The 19390-nt window shown below is 41.0% G+C and overlaps 1 protein-coding gene across 1 annotated transcript in view; it reads left to right on the top strand.

Moving 5' to 3' along the window:
• Positions 1-19390, top strand: part of LOC150087624 (sterol O-acyltransferase 1-like) — a 283384-nt gene that overhangs the window by 152840 nt on the left and 111154 nt on the right. The window lies entirely within an intron of this gene.

The raw sequence follows: 19390 nt of genomic DNA, 5'->3' as shown, positions 1-19390 counted from the left end.
ATTAACACATGACACAGAAGCCTATGATAGATACAAGTTGATTTGTAACCAAGTTACAAAGGGGGTTAGGCAGGCGAAGGCAGATTACGAGAAATCTTTGGCAAGGGATGCAAAGAAAAATAGCAAAGAGTTCTTTACTTATGTAAACTCTAGAAGGAAGGGGATGAATCAGATTGGTCCACTTGATATCGATGGGTCAACTGTTGATGATCCTGCTCAGGTAGCTAACAAACTAAATGAATATTTTGCATCGGCATTCACCCATGAGGAGTTATTCAGCGAGGGGAATGAAAGAGGTGTATTCAACTCTGGCAGTAAGCTAGAGAATCATGTAATAACTGAGAGTAAAGTGGAGGAGAAATTGTTGAAGATAAACACAAGAAAGGCACCCGGGGTGGATGGAATCTATCCAGTTATATTAAAGGAGGCAGCAAAGGAAGTAAGCAAACCCTTAGCCATAATTATGAGAGCTTCCTTGGACTCAGGGGAGGTACCCACAGACTGGAGGTGTGCAAATGTCACCCCAATTCACAAAGGAGGATCAAAGGCTGACACAAGTAATTATAGACCTGTGAGTTTAACTTCTGTTCCAGGAAAATTAATGGAGGCACTAGTCAAAGAAGCACTGCAGGATCATTTAGACAAGACTTCAGCTATAGCTTGGACACAGCATGGTTTTGTTAAGGGGAAGTCATGCCTGACCAATTTCATTTGATACTATGATGCAGTCACAAAGGAACTGGATGCATGGAATAACTTTGATATTATATACTTGGATCTTAGAAAGGCTTTTGATACTGTTGCACATGGAAGACTGCTGCACAAATTGGAGCAGTGTGGCATTGGAGGCAAATTGCTGCTGTGGATAAAGGGGTGGCTGAGGGGGAGAAGACAGAGAGTGGTAATCAATGGACACTGCTCGTCGTGGACTAATGTTATTAGTGGAGTCCCTCAGGGCTCAGTGTTGGGTCCATTATTGTTTTCTGTATTCATAAATGATATTGATGATGGTATATCAAGCTTAATGTCGAAGTTTGCAGACGATACAAAGGTAGGCAGGGTTGTCAAGGACACTACTGACACTATGCTGCTGCAACAGGATCAGGAAAGGTTGAGCAGATGGGCTGAGAGGTGGCAAATGAAGTTTAACATTGACAAATGTAAAGTACTACACATGGGAAACAGCAACCCCAGAGCAATGTATCAACTCTGTGGTATTACACCGACAGTGGTAGAGAATGAAAGTGACCTGGGGGTGGTTGTGCAGGCAGATATGAAGTTCTCTGAGCAGTGCAGATGGGCTGCAAGAGTAGCTCATGGTGTATTGTCAATGATATACAGGAATTTTTCTAGCAGGGATAAGGAGGTGATTATTCCCTTGTATAAGGCAATGGTCAGGCCACACCTAGAGTACTGTATACAGGTCTGGAGGCCTTATTTCAAGAAGGATGTAGAGCTGCTGGAATGAGTACAGAGAAGGGCAACAAGATTAGTGAATGGAACAAAGGGGTGCTCTTACGAAGAAAGGCTTAAGTTTTGCAAATTACAGTGTCTGGAGACTAGGCACCAGCGAGGTGATCTGATAGAGGTGTATAAGGCCTTGAATGGGTTGAGCATGTTCAATGCTCATGGGATTCTTCCTCTCGCTCAGAATAATCACCTGAGAGGGCACAAATTCAAATTGAGGAAAGACAGATGTAGGATAGATGTGCGGAAATCTGCCTTTAGTCAGCGGGTGGTTGGTTGGTGGAACAGACTTCCATCCCTTGTCGTGGAAGTTGATAGCCTAAATAAGTTTAAGGCTCAGCTGGACAGGTATTTTGAACGAACAGAGGGGTGAAGTGGAAGTGGTTTTTTCTTTTTTTTTTTTTTTTGGCTGATGCTGCATAAGCTTGCTTTCTTGCATCAAATGCATCTACCAATGCTAATGCTAATGCTAATACCCTCATAATTAGCCTCATTGGTTCTTTGGTAGCCTTCCTCAAAATTCCTGGATATATGCCATCGATTCCAGGAGCATTAGTTGCCTTTATGCTTCACATTTTTTCTAATAAACAGTCATCTGCAATTCTGAAATCACTAATTTCATATGTCGTGGCCTCAATCACACAACCTCTTCTTTGCATGGATCATCAGCAAAGACCAATGCAAAATAAATTCATCAGCAATATCATCTGGGTTATCTAAGATTTTCCCATGCCCAGTACACAAGAGTCCAACCTGATCTAATTTTTGTGTATTCACATACACAAAAAATCTTGTCTCCATTATTAGCTTTCCTAGCCAGCACTTTCTCATGCACAGCCTTGCCCTCCCTAACCTTATATGTGGTACTATTACATGTGGACATGTGTTATTGTAATGGCTACTCCTAGAATGTCAGTTCGACTTTGCGTCAAATCACTGTGAAGTACAGTATTACTGTCAATGGATCAGGCATGCGAATTAGCAGAGTATGCATGTATAGTGTGTTATGTTGCATTTTTCTGGCCACTTGGCTACCGCAAAGCAGCAATTTCCTAAAAAGCTGCATCTGAGTGCTTCTCCACACCACGGGAAGGTGGGCCAGTGCAGGAGGTACTCATTCCCATCTCATATAAAAGATGTTCTTCACACTGGAGGAAGTGCTCTTACCCTCTGGGGGCCATTCCAGAGGAGAAAAATTATTCTATATAAATATGCATCATTTAATCCAACAGTTTAAATACTAATGGTATTACAACTACTGGTTTACCATCTTGTGTGTTACACTAGACTTTCAAAAAAACAATAATAATTGGAGCTCTTAAAAAAAAAAAAATGAAGACATCGAAGCAGAACCTCCTTGCACTCAGCAAGAGACTACACTGGTACTAAGCTCCCAGAGGAAAATAAAGAACCGAATCTGCGATGAAGACCAAAGAGGCTTCTACAGGAACCTTGGAGAAGACGGGAAACAAGGGAATGGACCACCCGAGAAGAAGATTATCGAGCATTAGCATTAGCATTAGTAGAGGCATTTGATGCAAGAAAGCAACCTTATGCAGCATCAGCCAAAAAATTAAAGTAAAATAAATAAATAAAAAATAACCACTTCCACTTCACCCCCTCTGTTCGTTCGAAATACCTGTCCAGCTGAGCCTTAAACTTATTTAGGCTATCAACTTCCATGACAAGGGATGGAAGTCTGTTCCACCTACCAACCACATGCTAGCTAAAGGCAAATTTCTGCACATCTATCCTACATCTGTCTTTCCTCAATTTGAATTTATGCCCTCTCAGGTGATTATTCTGAGCAAGAGGAAGAATCCCATCAGCATTAAGCATGCTCAAACCATTCAAGTCTTTGTACACCTCTATCAGATCACCTCGCTGGTGCCTAGTCTCCAGACACTGTAATTCGCAAACTTAAGCCTTTCTTCGTAAGAGCACCCCTTTGTACCATTCACTAATCTTGTTGCCCCTCTCTGTACTCGTTACAGCAGCTCTACATCCTTCTTGAAATGAGGCCTCCAGGCCTGTATACAGTACTCTAGGTGTGGCCTGACCATTGCCTTATACAAGGGAATAATCACCTCCTTATCCCTGCTAGGCCACACCTAGAGTACTGTATACAGTACAGTACTCTAGGTGTGGAGTACTGTACTGTATACAGTACTCTAGGTGTGGCCTGACCATTGCCTTATACAAGCGAATAATCACCTCCTTATCCCTGCTAGAAAAATTCCTATATATCATTGACAATACACCATGAGCTACTCTTGCAGCCCGTCTGCATTGCTCAGAGAACTTCATATCTGCCTGCACAACCACTTCCAGGTCCCTTTCATTCTCTACCACTGTCAGTGTAGTACCACAGAGTTGATACATCGCTCTGGGGGTTGCTGTTTCCCATATGTAGTACTTTACATTTGTCAATGTTAAACTTCATTTGCCACCTCTCAGCCCATCTGCTCAACCTTTCCAGATCCTGTTGCAGCAGCATAGTGTCAGTAGTGTCCTTGAACACCCTGCCAACCTTCGTATCGTCTGCAAACTTGGACATTAAGCTTGATATACCATCATCAATATCATTTATAAATACAGAAAACAATAAAGGACCCAATACTGAACCCTGAGTGACTCCACTAATAACATTAGTCCACAACGAGCAGTGTCCATTGATTACCACTCTCTGTCTTCTCCCCCACAACCACCCATTTATCCATAGCAGCAATTTGCCTCCAATGCCACACTGCTCCAATTTGTGCAGCAGTCTTCCATGTGCAACAGTATCAAAAGCCTTTCTAAGATCCAAGTATATAATATCAAAGTTATTCCTTGCATCCAGTTCTTTTCTGACTGCATCATAGTATCCAATCAAATTGGTCAGGCAAGACTTCCTCTTAACAAAATCATGCTGTGTCCGAGCTATAACTGAAGTCTTGTCTAGATGATCCTGCAGTGCTTCTTTAACAAGTGCCTCCATTAATTTTCCGGGAACAGAAGTTAAACTCATAGGTCTATAATTACTTGTGTCAGCCTTTGATCCTCCTTTGTGAATTGGGGTCACATTTGCACATCTCCAGTCCATGGGTACCTCCCCTGAGTCCAAGGAAGCTCTCATAATTATGGCTAAGGGTTTGCTTACTTCCTTTGTTGCCTCCTTTAATATAACTGGATAGATCCCATCCACCCCAGGTGCCTTTCTTGTGTTTATCTTCAACAATTTCTCCTCCACATTACTCCCAGTTATTTCAAGATTCTCTAGCTTACTGCTAGAGTTGCATACACCTCTGGCCTTCCCCTCGCTGAATAACTTCTCAAGTGTGAATGTCGATGCAAAATATTCATTTAGTTTGTTAGCTACCTGAGCAGGATCATCAACAGTTGACCCATCGATATAAAGTTTACCAATCTGATTCATCCCCTTCCTTCTAGAGTTTACATAAGTAAAGAACTCTTTGCTGTTTTTCTTCGCATCCCTTGCCAAGGATTTCTCGTAATCTGCCTTCGCCTGCCTAACCTCCTTTATAACTTGGTTACAGATCCACTTGTATCTATCATAGGCTTCTGGTGTCACGTGTTAATTTGTATGTATCCCATGCATTTTTCTTCTCTGCCATATGCCTTATTAGTTCATCTGACATCCATTTAGGCCTAAACCTTGAACAATATTTCTTAGTTGGTATGTGAAGCCTAGTAGCTTCCAAGATAAGTTCTTTGAATGCTTCCCATTTTGAATTTGCTGTTGGTAACATCATCAGTTGATCCCACTGTATAGAATTTCAGTACTGTCTCAGTCCATCGTAGTCGCCTTTACGAAAGCAATAACCCTTCCCTTTACCCCTAATGGTAGTTATCTTTTTGAGTAAATCCCACTTCAGAAGACTGTGATCACTGCCACCTAGTGGTTCCTTTATCTGCAGATTCTTAATGCATGAAGAATCACTACTGATAATCAAATCAAGAGTATTACTCCCTCTGGTTGCCTCCCGAACATGCTGATGTAGAAAACAATCATCCAATAAATCCACAAAAGCCTTGCTAGTGTGTAAGTGACCAGCCCCCAAATTCCAGTCAATATCTGAGAAATTAAAATCCCCCATTATAAGACTCTCTGATTTACTGGCCCACTCTATTTCTCTGTACAGTTTCTTATTATACTCATCAGAGTCATTAGGCCTATAGCACACTCCTACTCTCAATTTTGATCTCCCAATGCTTATGTCACACCAAACTGACTCGACACTGCACTGTCCAGCGATGTCAACTGGCTTCACTTCCTTGGATTTTATGTGTTTCTTAACTAATAGCCTAACCCCTCCTCCCTTCCTATCCTGTCTATCCTTTCTGTAGACGTTATACTCCCCAAATTCCAGTTCTTTATTCCTTATATCTGTGTGACACCACGTCTCTGAAATCCCAACAATATCTGCCTTTGATGTTTTGAGCAATACCTCAAATTCATGAAATTAGCATTAGCATTATCATTAGTAGAGTCATATCATGCAAGAAAGCAAGCTTATTCAGCATCTGCCAAAAAAAAAAAAAAAAAAACACACCACTCCCATTTCACCCCTCCGTTCGTTCGAAATACCTGTCCAGTTGAGCCTTAAATTTGTTTAGGCTATCAACTTCAACAACAAGTGATGGAAGTCGGTTCCACCAACCACCCGCTGGCCAAAGGCAAATTTCCGCACATCTATCCGACATCCGTCCTTCCTCAATTTGAATTTATGCCCTCTGAGGTGATTATTCTGAGCAAGAGGAAGAATCCCATTGGCATTGAGCATGCTCAAACCATTCAAAGCCTTATACACCTCTATCAGATCACCTCGCCGGTGCCTAGTCTCCAGACTCTGTAATTTGCAAAACTTAAGCCTTTCTTCGTAAGAGCAACCCTTTGTTCCATTCACTAATCTTGTTTCCCTTCTCCGTACCCGTTCCAGCAGCTCTACATCCTTCTTGAAATGAGGCCTCCAGACCTGTATACAGCACTCAAGATGTGGCATAACCATTGCCTTATACAAGGGAATAATCACCTCCTTATCCCTGCTAGAAAAATTCCTGTATATCATTGACAAGACACCATGAGCTACTCTTGCAGCTCGTCTGCTCTGCTCAGAGAACTTCATATCTGCCTGCACAATTACCCCCAGGTCCTTTTCATTCTCCACCACTGTCAGTGTAGTACCGGAGAGTTGATACGTTGCTCTGGGGTTACTGTTTCCTATATGTAGTACTTTACATTTGTCAATGTTAAACTTCATTTGCCACCTCTCAGCCCATCTGTTCAACCTTTCCAGATCCTGTTGCAGCAGCATAGCGTCAGTAGTGTCCTTAACAACCCTGCCAACCTTTGTATCAACTGCAAACTTGGACATTAAACTTGATATACCATCATCAATATCATTTATAAACACCGAAAACAACAATGGACCCAACACTAAACCCTGAGGAACTCCACTAATAACATTAGTCCACGTTGAGCAGTGTCCATTGATTACCACTCTCTGTCTTCTGCCACTCAACCATCCCCTTATCCATAGCAGCAATTTGCCTCCAATGCCGCACTGCTCCAATTTGTGCAGCAGTCTTCCATGTGCAACAGTATCAAAAGCCTTTCTAAGATCCAAATATATAATATCAAAGTTATTCCCTGCATCCAGTTCTTTTGTGACTACATCATAGTATCCAATCAAATTGGTCAGGCAAGACCTGCCCTTAACAAAACCATGCTGCGTCTGAGCTATAACTGAATTCTTGTCTAGATGATCCTGCAGTGCTTCTTTAACCAGTGCCTCCATTAATTTTCCTGGAACAGAAGTTAAACTAACAGGTCTATAATTACTTGTGTCAGCTTTTGATCCTCCTTTGTGAATTGGGGTTACATTTGCACATCTCCAGTCTATGGGTACTTCCCCTGAGTCCAATGAAGCTCTCATAATTATGGCTAGGGGTTTGCTTACTTCCTTTGCTGCCTCCTTTAATATAACTGGAATTTTTTAATATTACTGGAAAATTTATTTACTAAACTCCTAGCATTGGTGTACACGCAAGTATACATGAACCTGCTCTTCCTCTTAGCCACCCTAACACAACCCATGTGTTTACTTGTACCCCAATGATTCCCAGCAGTCTCTGAAATATCGTGCATCTTATTTTCCAGTCTGCTACTGATTTCAATAGAAGCAGTGCAAGAATCACTTTCTCCTCTGCCAGTGGCTACTGTTAATCTATTAGTCCTTGTATCCCCCCAATCTAGCAGTTTTCCGACCCACCTAACACTGCCTCGATAGTATCAGCACACATTCTTGCACCCTTTCTATTTAAGTGTATCCCAACCCTGTAGAAGCAGTCTCTCCTGTTAACAAGTACAGACCAGGCTGAAAAAAATTCTATCCCTTGAGCCCTGCACAATCTTTCCAGGGCCGAATTGATTGACAGGGGTCTCATCATATACTCCCTCCTATCCTGTCTGGGTAGAATTGCAGACACTTTCAAATTCAACCCTAATTCACGGCATTTCTGGGGAAACATGGAGCAGGGAAGTAAAACAGAACAGCCGAATCACCTGGATAGAACTAGAACGCAAGAAAACCAAGGACGTGAAAGAAATGAGGTGGTGGGAGATTCAGGAAGAAGAAGTAAAACAGATGATCGAGGACTCTCACAACTGGCAAACTCCAGGAATATATAACGTCCACAACTACTGGTGCAAGAACCTCACTTGCACACACAAACACCTGGCAGAGCAGTTCACCGGAATGATAAGGCACCCAGAGACAATCCTGAAGTTTCTCACTCAAGGAATCACATATCTGAAGCCTAATGATGAAGATACACGAAACCCGGCAAAATATAGGCCAATCACCTGCCTCCCAACAATGTACAAGATCCTGACCAGCTGCATAACCAGGAAGATATCAGACCTCTTGGAGAGCCAGAACATAATGGCCGAACATCAGAAAGGATGCAAGATGCAAAGAGCAATTAACCATAGATGCCGCAGTTATGGAGCAAGCCTACTACAAGAGGCACCGCAACATGTACACAGCCTACATCGATTACCGCAAGGCCTTCACCTCCGTACCTCATAGTTGGTTAATAGAGGTGCTGAACATCTACAAAGTCAATCTGATAGTAACAAACGTCCTAGGCGAAACAATGGCGAAATGGAGTACCACCATTAAGGTCGGAAACGTCACAACAAGGCCATTCCCCATCAGGAGAGGAATCTTTCAGGGAGCTGCTCTGAGCCCATTGTGGTTCTGTCTTGCACTTAACTTGCTATCTACCATGCTCAATGGCAGCAAGTATGGATATAACCTCAAAGAAGGAAGGAAAAACCTATACACCCTCACTCACCTGATGTACAGGGATGACATCAAGCTCTACCCGGGTACTGAGAAACACCTTCAGCAACTACCCCAGATCACCAAAGAATTCAGCAATGATATTAGGATGGAATTTGGTCTAGACAAGTGAAAGACCTACGGATTCCATCAGGGAAAATTAGGCAACCGAAACTACCAGCTGCAGAGTGGTAAATAGATCGAAGCCATGGCAGAGGGAGAGGCCTACAATTACTTGGGGTTGATGCAGGCTCAGCAGTTACAGCACAAGGAAATTAAGACCTGCCTGACCGAAAAATACCATCAGAAACTAAGAAGCCTGCTAAAAGCAAAGCTGAACAGAGGGAACATGGTTAAAGCCATTAACACCTATGCAGTCCCAGTGCTAACATACTCCTTCGCGGTCATAGATTGGACAAACACCGAGTAGGAGGATATCATGAGAAAGACAAGGACAACGATGACCAAGAGCTGCTAACACCACCCGAAATCTTCTGTGGAGAGAGTGACAATTGCCTGGGAAGAAGGAGAAAGAGGCCTGATAGAGCAATAGAAAACAGCGATAGTTAACCTCAAGGATTACTTGCAGAAATATACAGCAGCACTCCACCAGGCTATAAGGAAGATAGGCAAACAGTATACCCCACTGAACCTAAGTGAGGAATCCCCCCACAACCAGGAGCTAAAAACAAAGATAGGTAGAGAAGACACTCCATGGCAGACACTACAACTATCTCCATCAAGATCACATAGATACAATTGCTTCCAATGAATAGCTCAAGAGTGGGACGCTCTTCCCCGAGACTGAAGGATTCATGCGTACCATCCAAGACCATGTAATCAATACCAGAAACTATAGAAAATACATTGTCAAGGAGCATGGAGTGTTAGATGACACAACGATGCCACCTGACCTCAGAAATGATCCAACACATCACCACGGGTTGCAAGGTGATCACCCAGACTGACACGACCAGGTAGCCAGGATAATACATCAGAAGCTAGCGAGGAAGTACCAGTTGACCAAAGAAAGTGTACCCTAATACAAGCACGAACCCCAGGCAGTACTAGAGACCCCAACCCACAAGCTGTACTGGGACCGCGCCATAATAACGGATAAAACCATCCCGCACAACAGACCGGACATAACCCTTGTGAACAAGATGGAAAAGGCTACCTACCTGATTGACATAGTGGTGCCCAACACTAGCAATGTCCAGAACACCCATGAGAAAAAAATTAGGAAGTACACGAACCTGAGACATGACGTCGAGGAGATGTGGCATATGCAAGAAGTATCGACCATCCCGATCATCGTATCACCCACCGGTATTGTGCCAAAGACTCTACATAGCAGCCTAGCAGCAATAGGTCTCCCAGAGAACACCTACAAGGAACTCCAGAAAGTCGCAATCCTGAACACCTGTAGGATAGTCAGAGATTTCCTCGACCAACAGTAACACCAGACATTACAATCACCCTGTGTACTTGTTAGCAGTACCCGTCACGGAGTGCAATCCCCCAATCAGGGAGAAATAATATAAGAGCAACAACAATAATAATAAGCAGAAGAAAAAGAAGATCTCTGTTGAAAATTCAGCATACTCATAAAAGAGTAGAGTAATTATCATCACACACTTCTAAATTTGTTGGCTAACAATCAAAAGTTTTCTTCTCATAAATACTTTACAAGCAAATTCTTGTAGTAATTGAAAAGAATTATTATCAGATATTACATTACCCTTATGCCCTAGGAAAAAATTACTCATATTGAATTGCAGTTCTGACCACAGATCTTGATAAAAGGCACACTCACACAGAGTACAGGCTTTCAATTTTTTTAGAACCTTAGTGACATAGATCAGTAGCATGCAGACCTGCATGACTGAATTGAAAAAGTTTGTCATTCAGTAAACAATGGGCAGTTATTAGAAATGAAGTACACATGCCCATTGAAAACCAAGGTCTCGTCTTCTTGTTCATTAACAATGAAACATTAGATATAAACCATCTTGTCAACAGTCAAATAGTAGGCATCCAACCTAGCCTGCCATTTACTGACCAGAATATTCCAACACCTCATCTTTTCTACTTTAGGATACACCTGCAGATCTAATTGGATTCCTAAAATTGATGTAGGGATATGCTTTTTGATTCTATAACAGAGGCTTCTACACACTACAACTAAATTCAAAGGAATAGTTTCAGCCAAAACCTGTAATTATGTGATAGAAACTTTGCATATTCTATTTGCAAAAAGGAGCATAGCCTGTTGTATTGTTGGTAACTTCATGGAATGTCAGACAATCACTTCCCTATGGAACCATTCTACAGCTGCATAGCATTAGCATTAGTAGAGTCATACGATGCAAGAAATCAAGTTTATAAAGCAACAGCCAAATAAAAAAAATAATAATAAACCTTTCCATTTCACCCATCCATTCATTCCAAATGTTTGTCTAGGTTTGACTTGAATTAATTTAAGCTGTCAACTTCTAAAACGACAGATGGAAGTTTGTTCCAGTATTCAACTACATTAGTATTAGCAAGGGCACATGTGCAAGAAAGCAAACTTATATAGCATCAGCCAAAAAAAAAAAAAAAAAAAAAAACACACCCCCTTCTCATTTCACTCATCCACCTGCCCCAATTGTTTGTCTAGTTCTGCCTTGAATCTGTTTAAGCTATCAACTTCTACAACGAGATGGAAGTTTGTTCCAGCAATCAACCACCCGCTGGCTAACGGCAAACTTCTGCACATCTATCCTACAACTGTCTTTCCTTAATTTAAAATTATGCCCTCTCAAACAATTATTCTGAGCAAGAAGAAGAATCCAATCAGCATTGGGCATGCGCAAACCATTCGAGGCTTTGTACACCTCAATTAGATCACTTTGCAGGTGCCTAGTCTCCAGACACTGTAATTTGCAAAATTTAAGCCTTCTTCATAACAGCAACCATTTGTTCCATTCACTAACCTTGTTGCCCTTGTCTGTACTCATTCGAACAGCTCTGCATTCTTCGATTCTTCTTAAAATGAGGCCTCCAGACCTGTATAGAGTACTAAGGTGCAGCCTGACCATTGCCTTATACAAGGGAACAATCACCTCCTTATCCCTGCTAGAAAAGTTTTTGTACATCATTGACAAGACACCATGAGCTACTCTTGCAGACCATCTGCACTGCTCAGAAAATTTCATGTCTGCCTGCACAATTACCTCCAGGTCCTTTTCACTCTCTACCTCTGTCAGTAGAGAAACACACAGTTGGTATTAGCATTAGCATTAGCATTAGTAGAGGCATTTGATGCAAGAAAGCAAGCTTATGCAGCATCAGCCAAAAAAAAAAAAAAAAACCCCACTTCCACTTCACCCCTCTGTTCGTTCAAAATACCTGTCCAGCTGAGTCTTAAACTTATTTAGGCTATCAACCTCCACTACAAGGGATGGAAGTCTGTTCCACCAACCAACCACTATTATGTTACTCTGGGGTTAGTGAACTTCAGTTGCCACCTCTCAGCCCATCTACTCAACTTTTGTAGATCACGTTGGAGTAGCATACTGTCATTACTGCCATTATCAGTCCTACCAACCTTCATATCATTTCCAAACTTAGACATTAAGCCTGATATACCATTATCAATATCATTAATAAATACAGAATACAACAATGGGCCCAACACTGAACCCTGGGCGACTCGCACTAATAACATTAGTCCACAAATAGCAGTGTCCATTGGTTACCACTCTTTGTCTTCTCCCACTCAACCCTCCCTTTATCCATAGCAGCAATTTATCTCAAATGCCACACTGCTCCAATTTGTGCAGCAGTCTTTCATGTGCAACAGTGTCAAAATTTTTTCTAAGATCCAAATATATGATATCGAAATTATTTTTTAAATCCAGTTTCATTGTGACTACATCATAGTATTCAATCAAATTGGTCACACAAGACTTCCCTGTAACAAAACCTGCTGTTTCTGAGCTATAACTGAAATTATGTCTAGATGATCCTGTTGTGCTTCTTTAACGAGTGCCTCCATGAATTTCCCTGGAACAGAAGTTATACTAACAGGTCTGTAAATACTCGTGTCATCCTTTTGATCCTCCTTTGTCAATTGGGGTTACATTTGCACATGTTCAGTCCATGAGCACCGCCCCAGAGACCAAGGAAGCTCTCATAATAATGGCTAAGGGTTGCTTTCTCCCTTTGCTGCCTCCTTTAATATAACTGGATAGATCGCAGATTCCATTCCTGGTGCCTTTCTTATGTTTAGCTTCAACAATTTCTCCTCCACTTTGCTCTCAGTTATTACAAAATCATCTAGCTCACCACCAGAGTTGAATACACCCCTGGCATTCCCCTCCCTGAATAACTCCTCATGTGTGAATGTAAATGCAAAATACTGATTTAGTTTGTTAGCCACCTGAGCAGGATCATCAACAGTTGAACCATCAATATCAAGTGAACCAATCTGATTCATCCCCTTCCTTCTAGAGGTTACATAAATAAAGAACTCTTTGCTGCTTTTCTGTGCATCCTTTGCTGAAGAATTCTCGTAATCTTCCTTTGCCTGCCTAATCTCCTTTGTGACTTGATTACATCTGTCATAGGCTTCTGTGTCATCTCTTAATTTATATGTATCCCATGCATTTTTCTTCTCTGCCACATATATAACCCCAGGGGCTCACATCTGGTGAGCATGGGCTTGGCACACCCAGGGTCCTGAGCTGGATATCATCATTCTTCTCTTCTTTGGTGATTTCCTTCTACTTCTTTCTCTCTCTCTTAGGGTAAATTAATTTTTTTTTTTTTTTTTGGCTGGTGCAGCAAAAGCCTCAGGCTTCCTTGCACCATATGGCTAATGATAATAATAATAAATATTTCATTAGTTCATCTGACATCCATTTAGGCCTAAACCTTGAACAATATTTAGCATTAGCATTAGTAGAGGCATATGATGCAAGAATGTAAGCTTATGCAGCATCAGCCAAAAAAAAAAAAACACATTAAAAAAACATTTTGAATTTGTCGTTGGGAATATTATCAGTTGGTCTCACCATATATAAATTAAAAACCTTAGTAGACAACCATAGTTGCTGCTACCTGGTGGTTCCTTTATCTGCAAATTCTTACTGCATGGATAATCACTACTGATAATCAGATTAAGAGTATTACTCCCTCAGTTGCCTCCAGAACATGCTGCTGTAGAAAACAATCATCCAGTAAATCCACAAAAGCCTTGCTAGAGCGTGAGTGACAACCCACAAATTGTAGTCATTATCTGAGAAATTAAAATCCCTCTTTATACGACAGTCTAATTTAGTGGCCTACTCTATTTCTCATTATACACATCAGAGTCATTAGGCCTATAACACCTACTTACTCTCATTTTCTTTTTTCCAGTGCTTATGTCACACCAAACTGACTCAAGACTTCACTGTCCATCCATGTCGAATGGCTGTAGTTCCTAAGATTTTGTCTTTCTCGACTAATAGCATAACCCTCCTCTCTTCCTATCCTGTCTATCCTTCCTGTATACATTGTACTTCTCATTCCCTACATGTGTGCAATCCCACATCTCTGACATCCCAACAATGTCTGTCTTTGATGTTTTGACCAACACCTCAAATTCATCAAATTTATTTACCAAACTCTTAGCATGGGTGCTTAAGCAAGTATACGATCACCTGTTCACATTCTTAGCTACCCTAACACAGCCCATGTATTTACTTGTTCTGCAATGACTCCTAACAGCCTTTGAAATCCCCCTCCACCTTGTTTTCCAGCCTTCTTCTCATTCCAATAGAAGCAGTGGAAGAATCACTTTCACCTCTGCCAGTGGCTACTGTTAATCTATTAGTCCATGCATCCCCACCTAACACCTAACACTGCCTCGATATCAGCAGCAAATATACTTCCACCCATTCTATTTAAGTGCATCCTTTTCCTGTAGAAACAGTCTCTCCTGTTAACAAGTGCAGACTAGGCTGAGAAATTTTTCTACCCTTTGAACCTTGCACAATCTCTCTAGGGCCAAATTAATCAACAAGGCTCTCATCATATACTTCCTCCTATCATGAATGGGCAGAATTGCAGACAGTTTCAAATTCAACCCTAACTTGTGGCTTTTTTTCGACATTAAAATAGTTACTCTTAATATCATTAGTATTAGCGTACACAATAATATCACCTTTTTTGCCCTTAAAAGATATCTGCTCTATAAGGAAATATTGTTCAAAGTTTAGGCCAAAATGGATGTCAGATGAACTAATGAGGCATATGGCAGAGAAGAAAAATGCATGGGATACTTACGAATTAACACATGACACAGAAGCCTATGATAGATACAAGTTGATATGCAACCAAGTTACAAAGGAGGTTAGGCAGGCGAAGGCAGATTACGAGAAATCCTTGGCAAGGGATCAAAGAAAAACAGCAAAGAGTTCTTTACTTATGTAAACTCTAGAAGGAAGGGGATGAATCAGATTGGTCCACTTGATATTGATTGGTCAACTGTTGATGATCCTGCTCAGGTAGCTAACAAACTAAATGAATATTTTGCATCGACATTCACACATGAGGAGTTATTCAGCGAGGGGAATGCCAGAGGTGTATTCAACTCTAGCAGTAAACTACAGAATCTTGAAATAACTGGGAGTAAAGTGGAGGAGAAATTGTACAAGATAAACACAAGAAAGGCACCCGGGGTGGATGGGATCTCTCCAGTTATATTAAAGGAGGCAGCAAAGGAAGTAAGCAAACCCTTAGCCATAATTATGAGAGCTTCCTTGGACTCAGGGGAGGTACCCATAGACTGGAGATGTGCAAATGTGACCCCAATTCACAAAGGAGGATCAAAGGCTGACACAAGTAATTATAGACCTGTGAGCTTAACTTCTGTTCCAGGAAAATTAATGGAGGCACTGGTTAAAGAAGCACTGCAGGATCATTTAGACAAGACTTCAGTTATAGCTCGGACACAGCATGGTTTTTTTAAGGGGAAGTCTTGCCTGACCAATTTGATTGGGTACTATGATGCAGTCACAAAAGAACTGGATGCAGGGAATAGCTTTGATATTATATACTTGGATCTTAGAAAGGCTTTTGATACTGTTGCACATGGAAGACTGCTACACAAATTGGAGCAGTGTAACATTGGAGGCAAGTTGCTGCTATGGATAAAGGGGTGGTTGAGGGGGAGAAGACAGAGAGTGGTAATCAATGGACACTGCTCATCGTGGACTAATGTTATTAGTGGAGTCCCTCAGGGCTCAGTGTTGGGTCCATTATTGTTTTCTGTATTTATAAATGATATTGATGATGGTATATCAAGCTTAATGTCCAAGTTTGCAGACGATACAAAGGTTGTCAGGGTTGTCAAGGACACTACTGACACTATGCTGCTGCAACAGGATCTGGAAAGGTTGAGCAGATGGGCTGAGAGGTGGCAAATGAAGTTTAACATTGACAAATGTAAAGTACTACACATGGGAAACAGCAACCCCAGAGCAACGTATCAACTCTGTGGTACTACACTGACAGTGGTAGAGAATGAAAGAGACTTGGGGGTGGTTGTGCAGGCAGATATGAAGTTCTCTGAGCAGTGCAGACGGGCTGCAAGAGTAGCTCATGGAGTATTGTCAATGATATACAGGAATTTTTCCAGCAGGGATAAGGAGGTGATTATTCCCTTGTATAAGGCAATGGTCAGGCCACACCAAGAGTACTGTATACAGGTCTGGAGGCCTCATTTCAAGAAGGATGTAGAGCTGCTGGAACGAGTACAGAGAAGGGCAACAAGATTAGTGAATGGAACAAAGGGGTGCTCTTACGAAGAAAGGCTTAAGTTTTGCAAATTACAGTGTCTGGAGACTAGGCACCAGCGAGGTGATCTGATAGAGGTGTATAAAGCATTGAATGGTTTGAGCATGCTCAATGCTGATGGGATTCTTCCTCTAGCTCAGAATAATCACCTGAGAGGGCATAAATTCAAATTGAGGAAAGACAGATGTAGGATAGACGTGCGGAAATTTGCCTTTAGCCAGTGGGTGGTTGGTTGGTGGAACAGACTTCCATCCCTTGTAGTGGAAGTTGATAGCCTAAATAAGTTTAAGGCTCAGCTGGACAGTTGTTTTGAACGAACAGAGGGGTGAAGTAGAAGTGGGTTTTTTTTTTTTTTTTTTTTGGCTGATGCTGCATAAGCTTGCTTTCTTGCATCAAATGCCTCTACTAATGCTAATGCCATCATCAACCTTTGACCCTGGCAGACATACCCCTGTTCCAACTATCCTTTTTGCACAATATATTCCTTGATTTCCTGACAGTAGAGTCACTGACAATGACTAGTTCCTGTGGGACCAGCACATTCTGCCTTGGGGGTTGCCTCTTTGTTGCACAATATTCATGTGCATGCTCTGGTGTGGTGTTGATGTGGGCAGTGGGCAACTGAGAGCTTGATGGGCCCTCAATTGAGTGACTCAACATTGCATTGTCCACCAATGTCAACTGGATGCACTTCCTTAGATTTTATCATTTGCTTAACTAACAGCATAATCCCTCCTCCCTTCCTATCCTGTCTATCCTTTTTGTACACAGTTTACTCTCCAATTTCCAATTCTGCATTCCTTATATCTTTGTGATTTCGTGTCTTTGATATCCGAAAAATATCTGTCTTTGATGTCTTAACCAGCACCTCAAATTCATAAAATTTATTTACTAAACCCTAGCATTGGTTTACATACAAGTATACATGCACCTGTTGCTACTCTTAGTTACTCTAACACAGCCCATATATTTTCTTGTTCCATGATGACTCCCAGCAGCCTTTGAAATCTCTCAGCATCTTTCCAGACTGCTGCTCATTCTAATAGAAGCAGTGCAAGAATCACTTTTTACTCTGCCCGCAGCTACTGTTAATCTTTTAGTCTGTGAATCCCCGAAGCTAGAAATTTTCTGGCTCACCTAACACTGCCTCGATAGCATCAGCAAATAGTCTTGCATCCTTTCTATTTAACTGTATCCCATCACTGTAGAAGCAGTCTCTCCTGTTAGGAAGCATAGACTATTCTGAAAAAAAATTCTACCTTATGAGCCTTGCAAAATCTCTCCAGGGCTGAAGGCTGCCATCATATACTCCCTCCTATCATGTCTGGGCAGAATTGTAGAGTCACAAATTTAACTTTTTTTTAACTCTCAACTTTTTTTCAATATTGATCTATACTTGTTAAGTAAATCTGCAGATCTCTTATTCTTAAGGTCAGGAGTGCCAACGTGTACAACATTATCACTTTTTGTGCCCTTAAAAGATGATATCTACTCTACAATGTCATCATCTTTTTTTTTTTTCTGGCAGACATACCCTGGTCCTCTTCTTCCTATCCTTTTTACATAATATATTTCCCGTCTCCTTGACAATAGAGTCACTGACAATAACTAGCTCCTGAGGGACCAGCTTATTTTGCCTTAGAGGTTGCCACTGTGTTGCCTGATACCCAGGAGTGAACTTATTTTTAAGGTCTAGCATTGAGTTGGGCAGCTGAGAGCTTGATGGACCTTCCATTTTAATTTCTTCGAGGGCATCTAGCCTACGCCTCAAACTCTAATAGATACCCATCAGAACATTGAGTTGGCACCTAATTTCTTGACACTCTCTGCACATAGCAAACACAAAGACAACCTCCTTGGCTAAATCATGTCCTGTTCCAGAAAGGCCTGCAAACATTTCACATTTTGCACATTCGTTTCTCCACACAGTACTCTGCTACTCTGTGCCCATTGCTTTGCTACTCTAGTCTGGGGCATGTTTCCATTTAAATACAATTTAATTGATTAACACTGAAAATTAATAAGTTTAATTGATTAATTTGACAATACTACACTAAGCTGGGAGATTCCTATATGCAGTGATATGTGGCACTTCTGTAGCCAGGTGGGCAGGAGCAGCAGTGCATAGCACACACTTCTTGATTAAACCAAATACAGAGGATGTTGAAAGGTCAGGGAATGACCACTGCATATCCCCGGAGCAATATGACCTTAGTTGCTAATGCTCCTAAAAAAAAACTAAATAACAACAAATAACAAGCAGTGATATGTATTATACTATCTTGTTTTACATTATACCTGATACTATCTAGTTCAAGATATATGTTACGCTATACTATAACAACTGTAATTATTTTTGATTTAAAAAACATAAGTTAAAAAACTATAAGTAAAGCATAAAACATCAGCTACAAAAAAAACATTAGTTACAAAAATTATTCAAAAAACATAAATTTTTTTAATACGTTTTTTTTCTCCAAAAGTTTATCCATTTCTTCTTTGGAATTTATTTAAGCCATTAAAAACGTTACCTTGTCAAAAGTTTATATATATGTGTATATAGACATAACACTAGATAAAAATCGGTATAAAGGTAAAAAATTTATATCAGTGTGTGTATATATTAATCATCTTTAAAAACTGTTGACACATTGTCATTTAAAATCCGACTGAGTGTATATGGCTCAGTCAGATGAGTAAAAGCGGTAAAATGATTGGGGAGTCTGTTGTCTTCTCCTCTTGTATGA

The sequence above is a fragment of the Mastigoproctus giganteus genome, chromosome 3 (genome assembly GCF_048544385.1).
Source record: "Mastigoproctus giganteus isolate SK-2022 chromosome 3, ASM4854438v1, whole genome shotgun sequence".
Taxonomy (NCBI): domain Eukaryota; kingdom Metazoa; phylum Arthropoda; class Arachnida; order Uropygi; family Thelyphonidae; genus Mastigoproctus; species Mastigoproctus giganteus.
The sequence above is the reverse complement of the archived record's forward strand: the minus strand, read 5'-3'. Positions and strand labels throughout refer to the sequence as shown.